General features: G+C 51.5%; 1 long non-coding RNA gene across 9 annotated transcripts; it reads left to right on the forward strand.

The window, feature by feature from the left end:
* The first annotated feature begins 1,974 nt into the window (after window positions 1-1,974).
* On the forward strand, window positions 1,975-5,355 carry LOC104912876. 9 transcript variants are annotated; one of them, XR_004158953.1, is made up of 4 exons: window positions 1,975-3,390; window positions 3,838-3,962; window positions 4,125-4,819; window positions 4,959-5,355. It is a non-coding gene; the product is annotated as an uncharacterized LOC104912876 (long non-coding RNA). The 9 variants fall into 9 exon arrangements; XR_004158944.1 differs by having other exon boundaries at window positions 1,976-2,340; window positions 2,588-3,390; window positions 4,125-5,355; XR_004158950.1 differs by having other exon boundaries at window positions 1,978-3,390; window positions 4,125-4,376; window positions 4,670-5,355.
* Window positions 5,356-6,069: the final 714 nt, after the last annotated feature.

Consider the following 6,069-nt stretch of genomic DNA (forward strand, 5'->3'; position numbering starts at 1 on the left):
CCTCCCTGTCCCTGCTGCCACCCCTTTTTAATGCAGCCCAGAACACAGTCGGCCTTCCGGGCTGCGAGCGCACACTGCCGCCTCGTGTCCGGCTTGTCTTCCACAGGACCCCCAACTCCTTCTCCGCAGGGCAGCTCTCAAGGAGATCTTCCCCCAGTCTGTATCAATACCTGGACTTGCCCCAACCCAATGCAGCACCCTGCACTTGGCCTTGTTGAACATCATTAGGTTCTCAAAAGATAGGTGGCCACGCTGATCTCTATCCAAGGGCGAGCAGATATGCAGAAATAATGGCCGAGTGCTGAGTGAGCAAATGTTCTGATTTTGGTATCTATAAATTACAAGTAGTTGCATTCTCCTCCCAAGTGTGTGTCAGTGAAGGAAGTTCATCTTAGGATGAGTGAGGAAGAGCCCTGGATGAAGTCAGAGGCTGTCAATGGGGATGTCGTGGTGTGAAAGGACGCTGGGCAGTAGAAGAGATCATGGAATAGAAGACTGGAAACCTCATAAATCCCTGCCTGAGATAGGCGTGTGTATCTTAATTACCTCGCAGGTAATTGATATGTACTATCTCTGGAAGTATAATGAGTTCTGAATCGTGCCATCTTCGAAGTGCTAATGGTGGAAATATCCACAGTGCTTCACAGTGCTGCTAACAAAGAGCCCCTGCCTGAATGGTGGCAAAACTTTGCCGTTACGTTTCTCAGCTTCTTCCTTCAGTTTGGTGTCAGAATGAAGCTGTGAAGTGCTGCAGTGATTTCACCCAGAAGTTACCCCTGTAAACCCACTGCAGTCGCAGCGTCAGCTCCGCTCACTCTGCATTTCATGAAGTTGTGTTTCACCAAGTTTTATCGACACGTGCGTCGGAGCGCTGCCAGCACCTCCGTTTTTGTGTGACAGACACAATGGTCCATTCAGAGCTCTATAAAAAAATACTTTGGACAGAGAAGCTCAAAGCAGTTCAGCACAAAACTGAAAGTACAGAAGTGAATAAAGGGAGGAGGCATTTTTTCACAGCTCTTTCAGTGTCTGCGATTCATTCAGACTCATTAAGCGGCGCTGATGGAAGACAGCACAGGTTGTGGCCAAACGAGAGGCACCGCTGCTGCAGGGAGTGTCATTCATTGGATTAAAATGCTGAGATGACATTCATTTGATACAACGCAGTGACAAAAAGCCTACCTGGTCTTGGAAGACTGCTTTGTGTTCCCTCAGCCATAGGGGAGAGTGGCAAACGCAGTCATTTCCGTGCTTTTGGCTGTGAGTTGCCCTCAGTCGCACGGCGGTTCTTCGCAGTGCTTGGAGCAATGTCCTCGCTTTGTGCTTTGCTGGCGGTGCTCTGGGCAGGAGAAGCTGCAGGGCTGCCCTGTTGTGCTTCTGGTGAGAAAGAAAGCCTCGATGTTCACATTGCAGCCTTTGGCATCTGGGATCCGTGGTTGGACTCGGCGATCTTTAAGGTCGTTTCCAACCTGAGCGACTGTGATTCTGTAATCCATTCCTGTGTCTTCGCGACCCTGACACACACGGGGGGAAGCCTCAGGTTGCTCCCTCCACAAGGATTGCTCACAAGAGCTTCCTGGGAGGGCAGAACGTTGTTCGGAGGTTGGCACCCTCAGAGCAGCGCCCTCTGAACGCAGCAAACACCACGGATGCCTTTGAGTTGGAGGAAATGAGTGCATTTGCACAGTGAGAAGGGAGGTGCTGAGCACCCCTAAAGCTGGCCTCCAGTGTGCAGCGTACTTTTATCCAGAATTGTTGTTTGAAGTTTATCGCCTTCATTCTGTATTTTCTCCTAACAGATTCTGTTTTGAAAGGAACAGTCAGATGCTTTTCGGTGTCCTGAACTACTTTACAACTCGAGGTGGAAGTTGAAGACTCGGATCCAGTATCCCAGAGCTGATGCTGAACCCAGGAGTCCAGGCTCAGGAATTACTCCAAGATGAGGAGCTGCCGTTGGCCTTCAAGCAGGTAGGAGTTCGTTATTAATACACAATGTGCCTTTCCTTTCTTACTTTTTTTTAGATCATGGTGGTGTGCAGTCTGAGTCGGCGTGTTGGAAAAGTGTTTTACAGTGCTGTCGGGTGACTTCAGCAGCAGAACACTGGGAGAAGCACGGGGGGAGGGCAGGGGGCAGAGCAGAGGGGGGCGGAGGAGGGAGGGGACAGCCTGGAAAGCGGTAAGGAGCTCTGGGAGGACGCGGAGTGCCGCGCTGTGTAACTGGTGCGTCTGCGCGTGCGCTGCCGTGACTTGTTTGGGTCGGGCCGGCGGTCACTTCTGAGCTCCCGCGGTGGGAAGGGCTCGAGCAGGTGGTGCAGTCCGTGCAGACCTGTAGGATCCTTGGTAAGGACGGCCTGCAGCCCCCAGCTGGACAGGCTTCCTCCGTGTGCCCGGGCTGTGAGCTGTGCCGTGCCTGGCCGCGCTGCTCCGGCCCACAGCCCCCGCCTGCAGCTGCATCGTTGTTTCCTTCCGTCCCGCACGGAGCCCCGACGCTGCTCCCACCGTCCTCTGCCCACCCCCAAATTGCTAAAGAAGACGTTTGGCAGCGGGTCAGAGGAGTCCCAGCGCCCTGCTTTCCCTCTGCTCGCAGTTCTCTCCTCCTCGGCCCCACGGGGCTCCAGCCTGAGCGGTGGGAAGGTGTGGGGGAAAGGGAGCTGGCAGGAGGCGCTGCTGCGGCTGGCCGGGGAGGGGCTGCATGGCCCAGACCCCCGTGTGCTCTGTCCTGCTGCAGCAGGACCAGGGAAGGGCAGATGAGAAGCTGCAGCCGAGCCCGATGGACCTGCACAACTGCAAAAGGTAATCGGTGAGTTGGAATTGTAATTGCTTCTCTTTGATTTGAAAAGTAAAGTAAGGTTTTGTCTTCTGTTTTCAGTCCCAGTGGCGTGGCTATAAGCAGAGGAAGGCATATCAAATCCGCCCGTGTTTCCCATGAGCACACAAGGGCCATGGAGTGAAGGCAGTAAAGGCTCCTTGGGGATTTTTTTTTTCTTTTTTGGTAAACATTTTGGGTAGCAACATCTATGGAAAAGTTTTGTCTGACCTATTTCTGGTTAATTTCCTACAGATTCAATCAGTAACCAGGCTGCATCAAACCAGAAGGTGTTACAGAGATCACCTGCAGTGCTTCAGAGGCCACATAAGAGGCTGTTCAATGAATTCAGTATCTGACTTCTTACTCTTCCCTAAACCGAAGTGTCTGTTTTTGTTGCTGTTCTTCAGTCCTGGAGAAATGACGCTGTAGACATTCAAGCCTTTATCTGAGCAAACGAAGCATGAGAAGACAACAAAGCCCTCAGCGAGTATTGCTGAAAGAATAACACCAGTTATTGATGCGCTGAGTCTGTGTTTGCAGTAACACTTCCAGCGTGATGGATGACATCAGGCAGTTCGAAGGTCAGTTGGGATGATGTTGGAAAAGCGGTGCCGAGAGCAGACAGCTGCTGAGGCTGAAGGGGAGCTCGATTCCTGATAGTATTCCTGCTGCTGAGAAACAGAACCACGGAGTGAGGCAGCGAAATAGAAAACTTGGGTTGGGGCTTGAAGCCCAGTGTAGAAAGAAAGGCGTTCTCAAGCACCTTCAGGACGCTGCCAGCTCTGATAGCAATCCCTGCCCACAGCAGTTTGTCCTTCTGGGTTCTCAGCAAACCCAGGAATTCAGGGACAGGATGGAGAACTCACAGCTCTAACAAATGGGATTTCCCTTCATCAGCCCCAGACGTACCTCGCTTCTGACTTTTCCACATGCAGGAAAGTGACCTCTCAGCTGCAAGTTTCCAGTGTTGTTTGTTTTGGAATGTTAACCGTGGGATCTGTCCCTCTGTCCCTCTCTGTTCTTTGCAGGAGTTGGTTTCTCACAGCGAAGAGCTTTCTAAGGAGAACAAGAAGCAGAAGGGAGGTTTGAAAGCTTTGAGCGAATAGGGGGAGAAAAGCTGGCAGTCTGTTGGCATCTGTTCTGCTTCCCTCAGGTATGCAGGGATTACCTTTGTTCTTCAGGGGTTAAGCCCTTTTTCTTTAGCCCCGTACTTTGTCACTCGGGGAGGCACCGGTTTTGACCTGGTGCAACGCCTTCCTAAAATTCAGTTCTTTTGTCAGTTCCCAAAATCCAATCTCAGTTCTTTTCTTACAAGGAGTGCCAACAGGCTGTGAGCTCGGGCCTTACGGGCAGCGCTGGAGCTGACACAGAGGGCTCTGCATGCTCAGAAAGGAACGAGAAGGCTGAGAATCAGGTGCTGTTTGACGTTTTTACCGGCTGTCCTCCTCAAGGATCCTCCTCAGGCCTGTCCGTAGGCACGTTTGGTTGCTTTGGCTGGAGCTGAGCTTGGTGCTTATGGCTTCGGCCTCTGTGATACACAGCTGCACCATTGCTGCCTACAGCAGACGTACGTGTTGCTGGAGATGACTCCACGCCTTTTGTTTTTCTCAAAGTGTGAGGATGGTGTGTGCCCTCAAACGGGTCACGTCTGCAAGAAATTCCTTTTTTTCTTTTCTTCTTTTTTCCTCTTTTCCTTGGAGCAGTGGCTCAGGGAAATGTGGATGCTTTCTTCTCTGCTGCTGTGCTTCCCATAGTGGCATTCTAGGAATGGCTTCTGTCATGGTTGCTTTCTTGCTTATTTTAAATACTGAAGGGCGCAGGTTCTTCTACCTGCATAAACTCCCTTTGTTTCCATTGTAGTTTTGAGTTGTGCTCTCGAATGGAATGTAGAGCTGGATCTGAACAGTTGCCAAAGAGGAGTCTGCAGGCAGACGGTGATGGATTTCCCAGATGGAGGTCATGAAGTTCCTTGCCTCCTGATGAAGTGTTCTTGTATTATTCTTATATAGGGTTGTATCTGATTGCTGTACTGTGACTTTTATGACAAATCCATTCTCTGTTTCCCAGAGGCGATGCTGAGAAGCATGCCTCCTGATCACTTATGCATAACTCATGCTTTATATTAATTCTTCCCTTGGACCAAAAGTAGACCAGATCCTTGAAGCCGTGCCTGGGAATCCCACTGCTATTGGAATGGTGCAGCCGTGGTGCCCCTGGTCAGAACGCCCTGCAGCAGATCCTGGCATTGGCTGTGAATGGAAGAACTCACGACAAATCGCTCGATATCAAAACCAATCCAGTGGATATTGACAAGCCTCGGGCGACCCGGATGGGATCTCAGCGTGGTGATGCCAGGTATGGAAGCTGTTCCTGCTATGGTTCTTCTAAGAGTTGCTCGACTGTTTTGTGTCGCTCTGTTAATTGTTCCAAGCCATCCTTGGCTTTGCTGCACACATCTGTCTGATTGAAACCAGTTTTTTTCATCACCTCAGACACTGGCTAAAAAAAAAGAATAATAATAATTAAAAAAATGCATGACAACATCAGTTTGCTGGTTATTTATTTATTTTCACACAAACTTCCACATCATAAGGATTTAGCACAGGTTTGGAGGGTTTGTCGAAGTTTTCCTTGGTTTTCTTCGTCGTCTCCTTCCCCCCCTTCCTCTGCCTTTTCTGTTTTTCCTCTGCCGTCAAAAGAAATAGAACGGACCGCCGGGGCTGCGCTGCGGCTCCGCAGCACTGCGCACGGGGCAGTTATTTCCGCGGTCTTTGCTGCCGCCTTGTGGCCAATTTGGGGAATCGCGGAGAATTTGTTTCCGCGGTCTTTGCTGCCCCCTCGTGGCCAATTTGTGGATTTACGGAGAATTTATTTCCGCGGTCTCTGCTGCCCCCGCGTGGTCAATTGGCGGAGCCGCGGCCATGTATGTTTGGTGCCGCAGGCAGCATGACGCATGCGCGTCCAGATGCGGAAGTGGCGTATCGGAGTTTGACCGCTCTGCGCAGAGAATCCGCCAATCTTTATTGTGAGAAATCCTCCGCTGGGCAACGCGCGTGCGCTCGAAGACGCACTCAAGACACGGATATTTGGACGAGCATCCAATTAGCTCGTCGCCGCGGTGAACTGATGGGCATCCCCCCACGATCCCCCGTCCCGCACCGTCCTCCAGTCATTTAAAAGCGCTCTCAGCGGCAGTGGAACGCGAGCAGCTCGGCCATTCGCCGTCGCCGGGCTGCCGTGGAGCGGCTCCGGCACCGCAG

The sequence above is a fragment of the Meleagris gallopavo genome, chromosome 1 (assembly GCF_000146605.3).
Source record: "Meleagris gallopavo isolate NT-WF06-2002-E0010 breed Aviagen turkey brand Nicholas breeding stock chromosome 1, Turkey_5.1, whole genome shotgun sequence".
Classification (NCBI taxonomy): Eukaryota; Metazoa; Chordata; class Aves; order Galliformes; family Phasianidae; genus Meleagris; species Meleagris gallopavo.